Consider the following 19,977-nt stretch of genomic DNA (forward strand, 5'->3'; position numbering starts at 1 on the left):
TTTTCTCGGAGCAGCAACGAGCATCCATGACACCCTCAGAGAGCACACCAGCAGGCAAAAGGCATGCCAGGAAGGGCTGATCCATTTTCTCTCCTCGTTCATCTTATGGAGAAATGGTGGCAGCGCTTAGTAACGCAGGCTTCCATTCACATCGCTCTTGCTAAAAGTGTGTTTCTGGCTGCCTCCGACTTTCGGCGCAAGGATTTCACTGCTCTTTCCAGGTGACCAAAAAAACCTGGGTCTGCTTCAGCGGTGCTATCTACTTACCATATGGCGCTGCTGGGTGGGCATTCTTTTGGCCCTTCCAGTGAGCAGGGGGAGGTTTCATGGCCATGAGGTGATGGGGACAGGCGAGGACCCACTGCTTCAAGATCAGAGGAACCCAAAGGACTTGCCCAGATGCAGCAATTGCTCCTGATGCTTCTTTCTCTGTGGAAACCTTTGGCTTTGGAGGGCTTCCGTGGCTTTCCCAAGGAAGGGCAAGTCCAGAGAGTAGTCGTGGCCCTTGTCACCATGATAAAATTTGCCCTGACGGCCCCAAGGCAGCCAGGCAAACACCTGGAGCCATGCTTGGAGTGTTTGTGGCAGCTGTTGAATATGCAGGCTCCAAAACCCTCTGGGTGCTGAGGGTATCCCTTCTTTGCTGTGGACGCACACGATGTCCCCGGGCGTGGTCCCCACAGGAGGTGGGAGGACCTGGGGTGTCCCAAGTCCTCATTCACACCCCAACTCACTGCTTTGCCAAGGCATGGCATGCCCCAGACCGGAGCTTTCTGACATCAGCTTGGCCATGGTGGGCTCGTGTGGCTGTCTCTCTTCTTGTGCTCCTTCGCTTGCCTGACGAGACGGCCCCCGTTAAAATTACCCTGGTGTAGTGCCTCAGGGCTTTTATTTTTTGACACTGCATATGGAAGGCAGCTGTCAATTAGCAGCTGAAAAAATAGCCTGCAGTGCTAATGGGAGCAAATCTAATAGAGACCTCTTCCAAATTGTTTCCATCCATTTTTCAGGGCTTTTAATTGCTGTCATATTAGAAGGATGCCAGAAGGAAAACACAAGGGAAAAGCCCCATTCAGAGGTAGATTCCTCTCTGCCAGGGCTGACTCAGACGCAGCCCTCTTCCCTGAATTTCATTTACAGGAGTTTCTCAAGTTGTTTCCAAAGTTACATTTGGAGCTGGGCCCCGGCGAGTTCCTGCAATCCCTTTTTCCATGCAGCGAGGACAGGACCGGGATGTTGTATCAGCCACCGCAGCTGGATCGGAGGCTGGGGACAGATGCTGTCTCCCACCCACCCGCAGCGCTTGAAGGAATGTAGTCAAAAAGGGAATGTTATGCACTGAAACAGCAATGGTAAAATACTTAATATTTCCAAATTCTTACCAAAGAAAAGGCTTCCTAATTATCGTGTTGTGTATTCCTAATTATTGTGTTGGCAAGGGCAGCGCCGCAGCCCCATTGCATTAGGCACTGCAGGCAGAGAAGAGAACAAGGCAATGAATGGAACACGGAGAGGGCGGCAAGAACAAGAAAACAAAGCGATTTATGAAACTATTATATCTAGACTTACCTTTAATCCCGGCATGTATTTGCATGTATCCAGCTACCCATTTCTGGCGGTGGATGTATTTACCTGAGGGGCTTTTCTTAGGCTCGCCCTTTGAAATGATGGGTGAGCGGCTGCTGTCTCGTGGTTACAGCCGCCGCTTTCGCAGGGGAGTTGGCGCTCCTTGCACAACGTGGGCAGCCTAAGATGTATTGTGGCACCCAGCATGTATTTTCTTCCTCTCAAAGGTTTGTGGCTCGGTAAATATTATTATCTATCTGCTTGTCTGCCTGCATCACCCCCCTGGTTCAAGGGTATCCATCATCTGAAGATCTGCTCCTGCAGTGTCTGGCCTCATATGATATTTTGCTTCTAGATCTGAGCCGTGGCGTTTTAAACCTGCTTGGATGGGCTTTGTCCAGCCCTTAGCTAATACAAAAGCTACAGGACTGTGGAGGGCAGGAGAACACACGGACTAGAAGGTGCTCAAGAAATAAGGATTGAAAGTGTGTCTTGCATGGAGATAAGGGGTTATACTCCTGGTGTTACCCCAGGGTAGGCTGTAGGAGGTGCTTGACTTGGTAAATAGGCTGATTAAAACACAAATAATACAGGAGTTATCAGAGAAGGCGTCTGTCTAGCCTGTTGGGCTCTCTGTTATTGACCTTTTTCACAGTTAATAAGGTAGCCAAGGGTTTGTACAAGCATATTTGAGGGGAGAACCAAGGGTTTCTCCGGCAGCATCAGCCCTATGCACAGGGTTTATAAATATACGCCACTAACAAAATCTTGATTCAAAAAAAAAAGTAGATTTTTGCAAAAGGCTGGGTTAAGGGAGAGCCAGTCCAGCATATCCCAACACAGTCATTAAAACCACAGAAAAAAGATGACCTTGCGGGTTCACGATGCACCGTTGCGGCCCCGGCACCGGGAGCTTCCTGCTGCCTGTAGCAGATAAGGCAGCCCCAAGCAAACAAATTCGTCTCCCTGCCAGTGTCACAAGTGCAAAGCCTCTGCAAGGTCTCAGCCCACCCCTGGGGTCAGCTGCGAGCCCCGGGGGATGCTGCGACCGGTGAAGGGGTTTCCCAGGGTGGATTGTGTTTTGCACAGCCCCACTGTAAATCACTGGGTTGGAAGGGGATAGGAAGGGAGGGCATGCTATTTCCTGATGCGCCGGAGCCTGCTGGGATCGAGTGACGTTAATTAAAGCCTGATGCATGATTTTAATCACGGGCTGGTACACGCTGGTGCCAGGGGCTGAAATCCCACCCAGGGAGGCTGCTGCCATGAGTTTCCCCATGCAGCGCTCATGGGGCTGCCCCTTCCCGGGGACACAGGGCCAAGCCATCCACGCACAAGCCCCTGGAATCCACTGCTCGGGGTGCTGGGATCAGTGCTGGTGGCAGGGATGTGGGGGTGATGAGTCTAAGATGCAGCAGCCCTCGGTGCGATGGGGTGGCACATCTTTTTGAGGCTCACTTAGTGGGAGAAGAAAAAAAAAGCATTTCCTCCAGCTTCGCCATGTTGTTTGGCCCATTCTGCATTTCCCCAGCGTGGCTAAAATAGGGGCTAATGCACCAAGTGTGCCTGTAATAACCCTGGGACAGTAGCATCCTAGCAAAATAAACTTTCCCCAGCTGCACCGGTCTGGAAACAAGCCTGCTCAGCTGCTTCCCGTGCTGGCCCCTATTTCTGGACCTGCCTCGTGAATCTGAGCCAGACTGGGACAAGCCAGGGATGACCCCGACCCAGAGAACACGCTGTTCGGGGAACACCGGGTCCTGCCTGCCGGAGCCTGGGGGGACCGCAGGGTCAGTGGTTTTGTCTTAACACACCTGCCCTGGGGCCAGCATGGAGCCAGTCCAGCACAGCCGAGGGTCAGGTTGGGAAGCCCTGGACATCTGGCCTGAGGATGGATCTTTGCGCGGCTGCAGTTGGATGTGCCGGCTGCGGAAGAACAAGGTCAACAGCAAGGAGAGAACAGAGGAGAAAACCGGAGGATGTCCCCATCCATGAACCTGATGCTCTCCAGGACCACCGAAATTACCTTCACCCCCTCCTCTGCCCTCTCTGGAGACTCTTCCAGTGTTTGGACACCGATGACTTTCACTGCAGGTGTGAAACATCCCAGCTGAAACTCTTGGCTTCACATAAAATGAAGCTGTAATGTGGTGGCTGGTTGCTTCACCTGTAAATCCTTGCAAGATGAAGCCTTTTTTTCCCTTCAGATTCACGAAGTACGGAACACTTGGCCACCAAATGTGAGGCAGGGAGGACCTGGAGCGTTTACCCCATCCTTCCCTCCATTCCTCCATCCATCTCTCCTCCTTCCCTATACCTCATTTACCCAGACCATCTGCGAGGTTACGAACCCCCAACACTGCTGCAAGCCGACTTGCCGGGAGGTGATGGTGAGGACGGAGTGGTCTGAGCGCCGAGCCAGCCATCTGTTTCATTGAATGCTACGTGTGCTCGCTGGTTTTAAGAGGGAACAAGGCAAAACTACCCCTCGTGAGACTACAGCCTGCAAAGTCCTACAGAGTCAGTTCCTTTGCTGCAGTGTGTCTGATGGCTGGGGCTGAAAGTCAGTTCTGCGCAGCCCAGGAGAGCCAGCCACACAAAAAGGGGTTCCATTTGCCTTTCCGGTACAGGCACGGCCCTGGATGAGAAGGGAAATGGCAGGAGAGGGCTCCAGGCTTTATTTATTTCCAAAAAGTTCTGAGGAGAAGCATCAAGCAGAACCCAGGTATGGGGTTGGTTCAGGCAGGCAGCGCTCAGGGACAGGTAGGTGTGACTCAGGAGGGAGCTGGGGGTGGAGAAAGGTTTCAGGAATAAGCTGATTTTTTTTTTTAATTTTTTTTTTTTGCATATGGTTGTGGAGGTATTTTTGCAACTGCATATCCGTTTTGTGCTCAGCTGTCTGCTTTGTGAGATTTTATACCTACGTGTGTTTAAGTGTTTAAGGTGGACTCAGGTGGTACCAATGACCTAGAGGAGGGGAAACGTTTTCCCTTGGCACCAGTAAGCGGTAGGACAGGTCTTGAGGCAGCAGGACCCCTCCCCAGTGTAAGGAGGGGACACCTGGGACATTGACGCCCCCAGGGTACTCCTCAGCAGGACTTGAGCGCTATGTGGGTATGCCCAGAGGTGCCCACATTGGCATGGACAGCCAGACTAGCAGGAGGATGCACAGTAGGTGATTAGGGTACGTCCATCCGTCCATCCATCCCCAAAAGGAGCTGGTGCGTCAGCCCTGCTAAGGACTACATTTTCTCCCTCTTCCCTGATGAAGAAGGTGCTGGATTGAGGTGTGAGGCGAGGGCTTCTCACTCCTATTGAACACAGAGTCTAAATCCCTCGTTTTCTCAAACTGAGATGGAGCGCACATTTTCCTCAGCTGAGCTCTTGGCAGCTTTCCTGGGGGCAGCCACTCAGAGGCATCGGTGTCAGCCGTCACAGCCCTCCGTTGCAGGCAGTCCCCTCACCCACAGAGCTGGAAAACAAGGTGATCGGTTCCTTCGCTTGGCTGCCTGGCCTCGGGTTGACAGGATGCAAGTGAGCTCAGCCCCCCTTGGCCACGCTCTGCCTTTACACCAGGGACCCAGCAGCAAAGCGGAGCTGACATCAGGGTCAAAACATCCAACTGCTGGTGCAAGCCGAAGCATTCCTGTCGTGCCTGGGGCCTGATGCAGTTCAGAGGAGACCAACAACTCACAGCAATGGGGAGAGGCAGCATCAATGACGCTTTTTCGTTGATATGTAAACACATACCCATCTTCTCACCTTCTCTCCTGGGGATTTCTGACCCCTCTCTAAACCAGTCTCAGGCTTGGATGGACTCCAACACAGCACTTTTCTGCAGGCTGAGCTCCCAAAGACTTAATAAACCCTTAACCTTGCTGGCAAACCTGGAGGAACAGGCAACCATGCCAAGCCCATGGAAGAGTGAACCGAGTCACCACTGGTCCGCTGCTAAAACAAGCACCTTGACGGGCTCATTCAAGGCAAATGAGGTTTTGATGCATGGTGGATGTGGGGTGGGTGAGCTGCCCATCGGCTTTGCATCAGGGCTGTTGTCGGTCCCATCAGAGCAGCCCCTGGGCTGCAGACACTTCCCATGATTGCCACCGCCCACAACAGCAGTCTCTTCTGGAAGTGCTGGGGGAGGCATCTGCCCAGCTTGTTCTCTTCTCTTTTTTTTTTTGGACAGTCATCATCTGGGAGATGATGATCTCCCATCATCTGGGAGACCTCCTTCTGCCTTTTAAGATTATTCTCTAAAGAGAAGAGAGCTGCTCAATATCAGCCTCAGGTAGTTTCAGAGGTGATGGAGAAGACTGTAAAAAGACCTGCCTGTGGCTTAAGCCCGTGGCAAAAATTATGATGTGTTGGAGAGACAACTGCGTGGGGAGCAGGACTTGTCGGGAGACGGCCGTGTCGTGATCTCAGGCACGCTCCATCCTCCCCTCCACCTGGGAACGGCACGAGGTGTTCATCCCTCCACCCATCCTCCAGGCAGAAGCCTCTGCAGGTGTTAAAGACATCAACTGACCACCCTCCTGCTGGTGTTTTTCCATCTGCCTCCATTCCACAGCTCATATTTTTTGAGCTGTAGGATGGGCGCAAAGACTAACGGGGCATTGCTGGGGCACATGGAGGCCCAAATAACCCGTAGGTGGGAGGGAGCTGGGTTTGGAACTGTGCAGCGCTGGTATCTTCCAAGGCGTGGCCTTGGAAGTGACAACTCCAATGATGAGAGAGAAAACACAGCAAGCCCTCCAGGTTTATGTCAGCAGAGCAGAAGGAGAAAAACTGATTTCTTCCAAGGAACCTCCCTTAAAACTCCAGTCCAACATACCTCCCGTGCCTTAGTTACTACAGAGTAATACAGCAGACCAGCGTTCTCCAGGGGAAATGGTTTTCTTCCCAAGAAATGCAGCGGTTTCACAGGGAAGGGAGAGGCATGGGCAACAGCCACGTTCTGGGGGCGTTTGCTAAGGGGTGGGGGTGTCTATCCCAGCCTGAAATCTAGAAATCTCTTTACCTCATCCCACATAAAATAACCTCCCACCACTTATCCCAGGTGCCCTCGAGCTTGCCAGGACCCTGACAGAAAAAACGTCAGGGAGATGACAGTTTCTGGCACCATCTCCAGGTTCCTGGGCACCCTCATCTCAATGTTGCCCATGCAGTAAGTGCCTTTACACCTCTTCTGAGCCCAGATCCAGGAGTGCGTGGGCTCACCCATATTCAAAACGCGCACGGGCACAGGTCTAAATGCCCTGCGCTTCATTAAAGCTTAGGCACGTCCTCAACGCCAGCTGATGCTGGACGTTGTCCACCTCCTGCTGTGCCCTTTCCCTGCAGGAGAAGGCTCCTTGTGTCAACGAGTCCTTCTGAAAACGCGTCCCTCGCCTCCTCTGCGGGTGTAAACTGGCACAACTTCATGGACTTCGAGGGAGCCCTTGGCTCTGGACGCACTTCTATAATCAGCTCTATAAATAAAAGAAGAGGGGAAATGATAAATGACACCCAAAGTTATCCAGCCAGGGTAGATTACTCACAGGCACTGTGCATAAGTGACCTTGAAAATAAATTCCAGCTAAATTCTTTAAAAAACTTTAACGGGGGGATGGGGTGGAGAGGCGGAATAAACCGGGCTTTAAAATTAACGCTCCCCGATTTTCCAACTCCTGTCCAGCAGAAAAAGGATAAAATGGTCCCGCGTGTCCCCTGGGCAAGAGCAGGATGGGATGTCAATAATCAGTATGTATCACCTGTGAGGGCTTCCAAGGAGCAATCAGGACTCGCCAGCCCTCGGAGTGTGTTTTCCAGCCGTTTGGAGGGAAACTGGAGCAGATACAAGGGCTTTGAAAACCCAGCTCTAGAAATGTGCTTCATCAGGACAAAGGAGAATTTAATTAGGGCCGGCTGTTTTTTTTTTTTTTTCTCTGCAAAGCTCCTCTCGTGCAGAACAGATCTTTGGTCAGAGTGGGAAGATTATTAGGAATTTTAGAAACGAGGCGGATCCTGTCATCTAAAATGCGTTCTTCAAAAAAAAAAAAACCCAAAACACTCCTTTGGGGGCTTTGGAGTGATTCGGTTATTTATTCATTCGACTGTCAATGAAACATTTTCTTTTTTACAGAAAGCTGCTCTGGCAATGGAGCCTTTCCAGGCGCGGTGGGGTGATGGATGGATATTTTGTATGAAAATCAGTTAAAATTTTTCAGCCTCCCATTCAGATGGGAGACTCCAGTTGCTGGCACAGCAGCTGATCAGTTCGCCCCCGTGCTTTAAACTCAACAACGTCCAGTAACCTAATAAAGATAGATTTTAAATATATATTACCGGTTATATGCAATTTAACAAATATATTCCTCCTGCTCCTTTGCCTTACTTTCCGCAGAAGACATTTTAACAGCTTGAGTGATGTTGCTTTTATGATGCACAAGTCATTTTACCAAACAGCATGATAAAAGTTTGTTGAGGCAGGAATTTCATTAACTTCAGGGTCCTCGTTGCATTTAGCAGCATCGGGCTTGGCACGCAGGAATAATGGGTTCCAGGGCCTGAAATTTCCATTATTTTCCATCCAGTTTATTTAAAACCCATTGGATGGATTATAAAAGGCTGCGAAACAATGAACATACTGTTGGTTCTTGTTATCTGTTGCTGTGCCCAGATGTTTGGTGTTTCAGGGTTCCCTAAGAGCACTTCGGGGTGCCACGGAGGGAGATGCATCCTGCGAAACAATTCCTAAATCTTCGTTTTGTCCTCATAGAGCGAAATGACGAGTATTTGCGAAAGGGATGAAGCAGCAGCGAGTTTCTGCTGGAGCCGATGGCGCTGCTGAGCGTTTGGTGAGCGTTTGCGTCGTGTCTTTTCGTCTGTAGGGCTCTGTGAAAAGCAGGACCGTTTTGCTTGGCAGAGGGGGAAACTGAGGCATGGCGAGGAAATTCGACATCCCATGGTGCCAAAGAAACCTGAACCACAGGGTCGACCCTCCTTTCCCATCCCTGAGCCAGTGTTTCCCATGTGCCTGCAGCCAGATCCCTCCCGAGGGATGTCCATCAGCAAGACGTGCCGGTGTATCTTCTCCCCCAGCTTTGAGCACCCTGTGGGAAGCGACGTGATGGGGACCGGTGGTGCAGGGTCACCGGCTCTATGCCTCCCAGCCAGCTCCCGCCCATGGGACATACATTACAAAATGATCCCCCTAAAGCATCTCTGCTCCCAAACCGCGTCCTTCTTGCCCATCCAGGGCGCAGGTTTAGAGGGGAGGGATGCCGAGGACATTATAATAGCCATGTTCTTAGAGCCCATGGGCCGGCTCTGCTCCGCTTGCCAGCCTTTTTATGTGTCCCTGCTCAGTGGTGAGTGTAAATCGGACACGGCTCCGAAATAAATAGCCTCCTTTTCTACTCGCCAACAGGTCATGTGCATGGGGAATGCCACGTCCTGTAAATAAATGGCTAATAAAAGTGGAGTGTTCTTACAGAATAAATAGCTCCGCAGCCTAAATTAAATAGGTAAGTGAAGTACGGAGATGCTGGATGCATCCCAAAATATCCCCCCCCGAGAAGAGCTCCCAGAGGTTCCCATCCCGAGCAGCTGTGGGGCTGGTCCTCCCTGCTGTGCAGCACCCCCAGCCCCCTGGGAAGGACGCTTTCGGCCTAGTTTTGGACACAGTTTTGATGAAGAAATTCCCCGTTGAGAGCATTTGAGTGCCAGTAACTGTGAAGGGAAGGGGGTGAGGAGGGAGGAGAGTGGGGTGGGTGGGAGGTGCAGAAAGAATCCCCATCGGGAGAGGGCTCACAGCTTTAGCGGTGACGGCTTCGTTGTCACCTCCAACAGGCTTTGTCAGAATTAAGGTACGATGGGTATGGCGTTGCCAGGCCAAGCCGCGTCAGAGCGGCAAAACACAGACTAACACAGGGAAAGCCTTTCCCAGCAACAGTGACGTCCAGAGAAGCTGGGAATTTGGTAGTTTAGCAATGATTTGCTAAGATTATAGAAAGGAGGGGAAACAGAATAACTTTCTGTTTCATTTCGAGTGGCTATTTTTCCACGGGCATTGCTCTCTGGAAGCTCTTAAAAGCCAAAAAAATACCCCAAACCCTCAACAGAAATGCTTGCATCGGAAGGTAATCCTGTTTGCAGTGTTTGGCAGGTGAAGAAAGGATTTCATTCCTCAGCTGTCCCTGCTGATGCCTGGGAGATGTCTTCTGCGACAAAGCAGAAGCTCAGATGGAGTTTGCTGTTTTTTCCAAGGGCAGACATGCTTTCGCACGGAGCGTTTCTGGAAGTCAGGTTTTTCTGCAGGGCTCCTGCGACGTTAAGTGCCAGCTCGGAGGCAGAAATCAAAGCTGAATGTAGAGATCTTGTTTATTGGTCTCCTGCTTCAGTCATTAGTCTGGAAACCATTTGAGGAAAATCGATCAAACAATTATACTCTTGATGCTGTTATTGTCATAAACTCTTCCAGTTCCTCATTTATGGAACGTGCGTGTCTCTTTTTTTGTAGAAAATCATTTCAATGCTGACTGATATTGCTCCAGTCTTTTAAACAACTGACTTTCCTTCATTGATTATTATATTCCTTTTAAATTTGATGGCCCAGCCTGTGCTAAAAGCCCGTCTCCCTACACTGCTGTTACGTTACTGGTGTAAAAGGGGCTGTTAACAGCAAGAAGCAGAGAGCAGGACCGGGGTCGGTATTCCCAGAATCCTGTACCCATGTCCTCCCATCATTAGGAAATTATTAAGAAAAGTCAAGTCCTGACTTTGGCCCAAGCTGAGCCGGTGGCCGTGCCTCAGTTTCCCCTCCATCAAAGGGTGGTGATGACAGGAGCCTGTTTCGTCCCAGACCGGGCTGTATTAGCGCGGATAACATGTATGAGCGATGCTAATTGCCTGGTGAACTTTTACTCAACGCTACAGGGATTTTTTTCCAGCTGGCTATGTCCAGCTTTATCGTTTCTGATATGGAGGCAGATTTATAAGGGGGATTACACCGGCTGCAGCTCACTGCCCCCGTTGCCAGCTCTCTACAAATGGCTCCTGTGGGGTGTCGTCCTGCAGCACTAGCGAGCTCATGTCTGTCTAGTGATGAGAAACCCAACCTTAAAGACCTATATTTAACCTCCTTTTTAATCTCTTTGCTCCCCATCGGCATCTAACGATGCTTAGTTCATAGCTGCATCTGACGATGCTTAGTCCATATGTGAATTGCGCTTATTCGGGCTCAGCCTCCTCTTTAAGGCTCGGGTTTTACACTCCTCAAATGACTTATTTTAGAGAAGTTTTTTGCCTGCTTCAGAGCCCTGCGCTGCGGTGGCCGGAGATGAGGCACAGTTGCAGCGGGCAGTAGCGGTTCCCCCCTCCCCAGCACAGGCTGCAGACACCATCCTCTGCTCCGCCAGACATCCCTCCCGCATCCCACCGCACCCGGCGGGCGTCCTCTGCGTTGACCACCTTGACGGCGACACTATTACTTTGGGACATGGGTAGTTTGCTCGGAGACTGGTGCTCACTGGCACCACAGCGCAGAACGGGTGGGCTCTGGAGATGCCTAGCTTGGTCCACGTCCCCTGATATTTATTTATTTTTTATTTTTTTTTGCACATCCAATCCCAGCATGAAAATCCTGCAAAAAGCATAAGATGTTGAAAAAACGTCATGGGTGGATGGTCCCACATCCCTGGCATCAAGGATGCTCCTGCATCAAGGGATGCTTCCAAGGTGCCAGCAGTGACTTGTAGAGACGCATCTCCAGCCCTGCCAAGGTGGCTTTGGTCTCGGCGCGCGTCCCCTGGCACAGGGTCTGCCCAGCTCGTGGTCTCTATGTCCGCACCTTTTCCTTTCGCTCTTCATCTTTTCTTTCCTGAGAAAACATAATTTTACACAAAAAAATCATGATCTCGCCTGGGAGCAGCTGGCCAGCCTGTCCTACACAGGAGAAATTAATAAAGAATAATACCCGATCGTGTCACAGACAAAGGTACATCCGCAGACTTTTCAGCTCCAAGGGGGAGATTTGCACTCGCCTGACACAGGATATTGCAGAGAACAAGGAAAAATTCTCCGCTCAGCACACAAAACACGGCCCCAAAGAGCAGGGTGGCTCAGGGGCATTTTTTGCTTGCACCCCCCCTCCCCATCCCTTTTAACAGGCAAAGGTCCGCTGTGGTTGGTGGAAGACTTGCTTTTCATCAAAACAAAACCTCTCCCAGAGCGCGTTTGGCCTCCTTGAGATACAAAATGTTTACAAAAGTGTACGCCGTTTGTTATAAATCCCAAACTTCTCTAATGAAAAACTTTTGCTCTCCTCCCGCAGCCAGCCAGGAGCAGGCAGCCAGGACGCACGGGGAGGAGATCCCACCCTTCTTCTGCACCAGGCACCCAGTGAAAATCACGTTGAGTCATGGTAAGAAACATGTTTTTTTCCCCATGAGTGGAAGGTGTCTTTTTCCTTCTTGGATTCCCTTTCTTCTGGGTTTTTCCATGAAAAGCAAAGGGGGGGAAAAAAAAAAAAAAGAGAAAGGGTTTTGTTTTTTCACCTGGGAAGCACTGCCTGAAGCAAACTTTAGGGACTATCTGAGCAAAGCCTGAGCCATGTGGGACAGTGGTGGTGGGCTGCATGGGTCTGTTGGCAGCAACCCTTCCCCTGTGCCTTTGGAGACACACAGCGTGGCAGGTCTGATCCCCATCCCACATCCCCATGGAGGTGATAGACCCCCACGACCAAGGAAATGGGTCGGGACCCTCTCCAAACTGGCGCAGATGGTGGGGAACAGAAGGAGAACTTCCTACCACGCACTGTCCGGGCTCGAAGCAAAGATGCTGCAAAATTATGGTCTTCAAGGCATGTGGGCTCTTCAAGACCTTGCTGTTGCAGAGCGCAGGGATGTGTCCTGTGCGAGACGGGAGGGGAGCGCTGGGGACATCCTCTCACAGAATCATAGAATCATAGAATCTTCATAGTTGGAAAGGACCTTTGAAATCATCGAGCCCAACCATACACACACACAAACCAAAAAAACAACCTCCAATCTCTGCCCTTCAGGACTCTCCTCCCAGTGCAGGAAGCCACCCAGTGATGGGAAGTGACCTCTCTGTCACAGGGGCTCGAACCAAAAGCCTTGGGCATGCCTGCCTGCACTGTGAAATATTTATTCCGTGTGGCATACCTAATCTCTTTTCCCAAGTTTTTTTTCCCCCTCCTCTTGTTTTATAGCTATCTCTCTTCCTTTTCAGACCCACCTTATTCCAGCGTTTATGGGAACTACATGGCAAAAGACCAGAAGGGTTTTGGGTTTCCCCCCCGCCCCCTGTCCTTGTTTTAAGAAGTACTTCCCCTCGCTGTCCTGCTGACAAAGACCCGTGGAAATTAGGGATGGACGGGACCTGCAGGGCTGCGTTTTGTGCTCCTGCCAAGGCAAGACTTTCCGCAGCGATGCAATCTCTAGCACTTCAGTTATTCAAGGTTTAACAGCCCCAGGTGTATCGCTGATGCAGAGAAGAAAGCTCAGGCTTTCCAGGACAGGCACAGGGAGACACAAGCATGTCTTCTCCTAAAGGCTGCCTGGTCACCTGGGCTTGGCTTTGGGCTGCCATTCCCTGGCTCCTTGGGGAACACAGTGGCCACCAGCAGGACTGGCTCAGGTTGGAAGTCAACACAGGGAGTCACAACCTTCCCCCAAAGCTAAATTCTGCTTTACCAATGCTGGTGTAAAGCCAGAGAAAGTCTCTTTGGGTGAAAAATCTTGTCCAGCCATGTCCCTCTCCTGCTCTCAGCTTGCAGAACAGAAGTTGGGCCACCAGCACGCCAGCTGTAGACACCCTAAATATGGCTTTAATTTCTGCTCTGTTTCTTGCCACAGGCTTGGAAAGAGCAGCCGCTTGTAGCCCAGGACGCTGCATCCTTGGATGCAGAGATGGCATAGTTAATTGGGGAATAAGAAGTCTTTGGTGTGATGCATGGTTCCCATGGTGGCCCAGCTGCAAGGTAGGGTCTGCCTCAGGCCCCTGTGGTGACAGCCTGGGGTGTTTTGGGGGGTTAAGTGCCCAGGGGGCTGCAATATAACTATATAACCTTGGAAAGGCTTAGAGGGAAAAGCTGGACAGTGTGTCCAGCTGCTTTTTCCATTCCATTCCACGCTGCTGTCAGTGGAAATGGACAGCAAACTGCTGGGTGCAGCAAGGTGTCAGCATCTCACTCTTGCTCCTTTCATACCCAAAGCTACCCAGGGTCTGATCTAACTATTTCTACAGCCCCTGGACATCGTGGTGCCATTTCTGGCTTTTTGATCCTGCAAACAGGACTCAGATTTGAGCTGACCTTTGGAAATCAAAGAGCAAACAAGCCACACATATCCTCTTCCAGTCTCACAGAAGCACCTCATCAGAAGAAGCTTTAACCCTTGATCTCTTCTGGGCCAGCTCTTTAGCTGACAGCATCCTTGAGTGGAATGTGGATGGGATGGAGCGGGAGCTCTTCTCCCCACGCAGAATGGGACACATCCCTCCATTGGGGTCGCCGGGGATGTGCACAGGGTGTCCCGGGCAGTGACCCACATCCTGGCTGCCTCCCCGCTCCCTCGCCCGCATCCCAGCACAGCTGGATGGAGAACCCAGCTGTTGGCAGGCAGGGCTGCGGGAACAAAGGGGCCATTGCAGGGCGGACTTTGAGTCACGGAGAGCAAAGCCCAGCAGCTCTCAGCAAGCGTCGGGGCCGTGAAATCCGATTCGCGCCCCTCCGCGAGCAGCGATGGGGAAGGGACCCCGAAGGCAGCAGGCTTTGGCGGCGGGGAAGGACAGGTGGCCGCGGGCTGGGAAGAAGGACCGTAATGAGGCGCCACGGACACAAGATCTTCTTTGTTAGGATGTTACCGAAGTAGAAGAGTGACTGCAGGAGAGGTTTCGGCACAGCTGCCTGAACTCCTTACCTCCCGGAGATCAAAGCCCGCCTTTCTAATCGTATCTTGTATTACACTCACCCAAACTCTTGCCGGGTATCCCGGTGGCTTTGCGGAGGGAACAGGTGTTTTGTAACACGTGTGCGATTACAGGGGATTAACAGATTTAAAAGCGTGCCCCAGGAGACACGGCAATGCATCATGCTCCTGTTAAGATGGGGTGTGCCGAGCTGGGCAGAGGGGTTTCTACAGAAGCATCTCCCTCCCTGCCACGGGAGGCTCATCCCACCTCACAGGCGGCCGATGCCATGGGGCAGCGTGGGGCAGAGATGCGTCCCCAGCCGGCCTCAGCACAAGCTGGGAGGCCAAAGGAGGCCATGGATCCCCGAGGAAGCCTCTGAGCTCACAGTGCGAGCAGGAGCCCTGAGACCTGCGTCCCATCCTGTTGATATGGGCATTGGTTGGAGAGTGGCGGCAGCCTGCTGAGGGGCTGCTGCACAAGGATGCTCCATCCCCCAAATTCTCCCTACTGCACCAGGGGCAGCCCCCCCACATCAATTCATAACCTCCTACACTCTGTGTTGGACCAGGGACCCCCCTGGCTCCGTCCCCCACGTGCCCTCTATTAGACCAGGGACCCTCCATTCCATCCCCCAAACACCCTATGCTTGACCTGGGATCCTCCCACTCCATCCCCCTCAATGTCCCATGCTGGATGCTTGACCCCCCCAAACACCCATCAGGGATCCCCTCCCTTTTATACCCCCAAATCTGGGGGATTTCAGGGATTTCCAAGCAAGGGAGCAGTGGGGTGGGAGACACAGCAAGGAGAAGAGCTGTTCTGTTACTCAAAGATACCAAAGGTCTTCACTGTAGAGGATTAAAATATGTGGAGAACGAGAACTGCTGGCCCAGGAGCCAGGGAGGGGACAGAAACTTGGCTGAGGATCCCACAGAACAAAAGAAAACCAGGAAAATGCATAGACATGCCTAGAAAGTCATAAAAACAAAGTTTAGGTTAAATACACACAGGGTCTCTTTTCCTCTTGGCAGGTTAAGAAAGGGCAGTCTTTGCCTCCAGAGCTGCTGGTAGAAGCCATCGCTCTCGCTTATTCCCGAGAAAAACAAGAGGAGGTAGATGGAGGTGCTCAGGGTGGGCAGAATGGGGCTCAGCCGACCCCCAGATCTCAGCACAGGGGGAGATTTGCTCCGGAGCAGCAGCAGAAGGACACACAGCCTGCATAGGCACGGACACCTGGATGGATAACCCTCACACCAGTCACTGTGCTTCCTCCCAGCTCCCCAGCCTCCCCAGTTTAGGGATTTTCCTTCAGTTATCCCACCATATAACTGAGACCTCAGGTTGGACTTGAAAAACCAAGGATGAGGTATGCAAAAAAAAAAAAAAACAACAAAAAAAAATCATTCCCAGCCAGCTTCTTGTTTATTGGAGCCAGAACCAACGCCCCTATCAAAATGAAATGATAAAAAAAAAAAAAAGATAAAATTGTTTCGGAAAAAGAAATGATAATTTCCCATCTGCCACTCGCCATTTCCTTTCTGCTGGGGGCAACTCCCAAAAATGAGGCGTTTGTCCCCTTTGATGGCTGGTGTAAAACGAGCTTTGATGTCGTGGAAGGAAATAACGTATTTAGATACACACTTTGCTCAGATCAGGCAGAGCTAATATAAATCAGGGTACCAAGGGGACCGGGAAGGGTGTGGAGAGGTTCAACTTGACCCTTTACCACCGTTTTCTTTAACTTTCATATTAAATTAACTTTCCTATTGTTCCATATCACCGCTTTACATCTTATTTTCCCCATCTTGATTCTTTTGTTCCCCTGCAAAGCTTTTGAAGCCAACGAGAAAGGGAAACCTCTTGTAATCATCTTTCCAGAGGGTACCTCCAGATCACAGGCAGCACATGGAAATGACCGGGAAAATAAATCCTTGTCACAACATCTCCGCTAATCTTTCTTGGAAATGCCTTGGTATTGCTTTGAAAATGACTTTGAAAACAGCCGATGGCTTGTTGGGACATTCCAGGACGGCAGAACTGGAATCTATCTCCTTGCCGCCTTCAAATTCACACGAGGCACAAGCGAATTGCTGAGATTTTCATGCCATTGTCACCAGGAGCTGAAGAAAAATCACATTAAATTGACACTTCTGCAACAGCTGGCAGCCATGTCATAAAGTGCTTTTCAAGCCCCTGGGCCAAAGAAAAATCGAGATCCTTTCAAGCCAAGGAGTTTTCCTGTTAATTTAACGTGCTTCGCTTTACCAAGCGGCCAGATTTTCCAGTGTGCTCGGCTGTTTTCTGAGTGCGGCCTCTTCCTTTTGGTGACTGAATTGAAGAGAAACTCCTGAATAAAATAAAGAATTTCCTGGGATGCTAGCTCAGCTGTTCTTCTTCACTGCCCTGAGGTGTTGGATGATGCCACCGTACAGGGGTCAAGCTCATCCTGCACTAGCTCTGGACAATCCCAGGAACAGCATCCAAACCTCCCAGATTTAGAATAATCCTGGAAATGCAACAGATCTGCTGTATTTTAGTTTGGTGATGCAAAAAGCGTAAAGCAAGCGAAAAGAAACATATTCCCTTCTGGCATGTTTTCTCCCTGGAAATATTATCAGAGTCTTAAACAGCTTTGGAAAGGGGGGAAAAAGAGAGGGAGGATGCAGCATGTGCATGGAAAAGGGGCAGGTTTGGGCTGAATTCATAATTTTTCAGGAAACTTCAACAGAAGCCATTCTCCATGGAATAAAAGCAGTGCCGGCAGGGCAACGGGACATCAGCCTGACCCACGTGGCTTGAAGATTTCCGCTTGTGAAGGGCTCTTCTCTTATCCGCAGGAAATTTATTCGGGAGGGGGTGATAAAACGATGTTGTGGTGCTGGTGTGGTGTTTTTATTTAAGCTTTCTGGTCCCGAAGCCTGCTGTGCTCCAGGCTTTGCAAGGCCATGCAAAGGGAGAGCCCTTCGCGGGATGAGATGGGATGGGATGGGATGGAGCTGCCATAGTTTGCCTATACACCCGCGAGTTTCCTTATTTGCAAAGGGCTGGGTTTGTTGTAATTTAAGTCTTTATGCTGAAAAGTCTGGGCTTCTGGAAGTCAGAATTAATGTACACTGGGTCTTCTCGGCCCGTGACCAAAATGCAGACCTCAGTGTTCTAATGTTCTTAATGAATTTAGCTCCTAACGGTGAAACCCACCCTCTGGTGACACCCCTCCAGGTATGGCCGTGCCACCTCACCTTGTGCCAGCGGGGACCCGGGGCCTTGCTCCCCTATTACCCAGCCACAGCCCCTTGCAAAGCAAATATTTGGGCTCTTTGGACATCCCTGGCAGATGGCATCTCCTGGCCCACCGCCGAGACGCCGGTTAAAGCCCTCTGCAACCAGCCCCTTCCCCAGGGCTGAGCAAAACCGTGTTGGTCAAGACAGGAAGGCAAGGGAGGTCGGTTGTTAGAGCATCTTGCTCAAGGGTTGACCTTCCAGCCATGATGCTGGATTTCCTCTTCGCTTATGGGGCGGGGAAGGGGTCTGAAGAACCTGCCACGCTGCTGTGGCAGCATCCCCAGCTCTCACAGGGGTGAAATAAAATCCCATGATAAGCCGACTCAGGGCACTGAAGTTGGCAGCACAGAGCAATTTTCTATCAGTAGTGGGATTTTTCTGGTGTGTGGCTCGGTTTGGTGCATTACGCTGGCCGAGCCGGAGCATGCAGGGAGCAAGGTGAGCGCAGCACCCCAGAGCTTGCAGGGGGACGTCCCTTGGGATGTTAAGGTGAGCAGAGACAGATGGAAGGGAGGGAGGGAAGAATAAAAAAAAATAGAGAGGAAACAGCTTTTCCGGCTGCCCCGACGCCAAGGCATTGCTTCCAGAGAGGTCCTGGTGGCTTTGGGAGGCTCAGCTAACCAAACTGGAAAGCAACACTTCCTTCATTGTCCCAAAAGCTTAATGAAATCCTGCAAATAAAAATATTTTAAAAAGCCTAACTGCCCCCAAATGGAAAGTTTCTCGCATGAAAGGGATGGTGGGACGTTTGGCGGCAGCCACAGCTCCCGCTCCAGTTTCCCTGGACTTTTTAGACACTTTCTCTTGGAGCTAGTGCCCTCTCGCGGAAACCTCTCATCTCCTCCATTTTTACTGTGGTTTTTTTTTTTAACCTGAAACGAAATGAAGCCTTCCCAAATCAACGTGCTCCATGGTGGCAATCCAGGATGCTCTGACCCCAACCCCGCTGGTCCTAAGGGAAGGTGTCCGGCTGGAACCATCACAAGCTGCCGCCCACTTTGCTCCCTGCCCTCACCTCCCGAAAAGCACCAGGGAATTGGGAACGGGAGCAAAAGGTGAAGACAATGTTCCTCTCAGATGGCCGAATGTCAAAGTGATGCTGGCAGGGAGCTGGGAGCAACAAAGAGCCATTGGGATCGATGTGGCCGGCAGGGATCGGAGTGGGATGTGAGGTCAGTTGCTGGGAAAAGTGGTGCCTGAGCTGGTGGAGCAGCAGTGCCATCGCCTGGAGCCCTCCGCCAAGAAGCTCTCCTCCGGGCGAATCCCGAAGCAAACACAACACACGTTATTTTTACTTTCCCATAGCCAAGACCTCTCCCAGAGCATGGAGGCTCCCCAGCAAAGGGGCCAAGCTTAACACCAGCCTTCCCTTATGGCAAAGCATCCCTGTTCTTTCCTTTTTTCAACCCAAAAGCATGGGGAGCGCCGCTGGACATCCCTGCCACCGCTGGGTCAGGCTTGCACAGGGCACCCTAATTGTGCATCGAGGTGGTTCAGCTCTTGAGCACAGCTGGGATGGGGGAAACTGTCTTGCAAAGGGCTGGAGGGGGTCCCCAGCCAAATATGAAGAATAAATAACTTTGGGGATGGTGTTTGTGGTAGTGCTAGGGATGGAATGAGGCAGGGAAACGCTGGGGTCAGGCTTTGTTCAAGGGATATGGGCCTGCGGATGACAGTGGAAAGCAAATTCATCGTATTGGAAAGCAAGGGTGTGCAGAAAATGACGCCTCTGAGTTAATTTTACCCTAAAAAATAAGAGTTTCCATCTGTGGACCCAGTAGTTTCAAAGATCTGGTGACAATCCTGCCATTTTCCACAATTTCATGCCTCCAACCGGGCTGTGCTCCATGCTGCAAAAGTCTTCAAGCCCTGTCCTTCAGGCATAAATAAGTAAAAAAAACAAAACCCATGAAGTCATAACTATGGCTCCTGAGACCGATTCTGGGGCAAAGTGGGCCGTACTGGAGGGGGTCCCGATACTGTCCCCACAGATGGGACCTTGCTGGGGATGGGCACCGGAGCCAGGGAAAGACCATGGTGGAGGGGTGTCCTACCTATGAAACCGCAGTCATGCTGTTATATGCCATTTTAGTATATTGTGTGCAATTTTGGCAGTTATACTATTTTATAGGATCTATGCATGCATATAGATGCTGTATGATATTGTACACGTAATGCGTAATAAAAGGATGTAGTGTATTTACCTCA

Source organism: Larus michahellis, chromosome 7 (genome assembly GCF_964199755.1).
Source record: "Larus michahellis chromosome 7, bLarMic1.1, whole genome shotgun sequence".
NCBI classification, from domain to species: Eukaryota; Metazoa; Chordata; class Aves; order Charadriiformes; family Laridae; genus Larus; species Larus michahellis.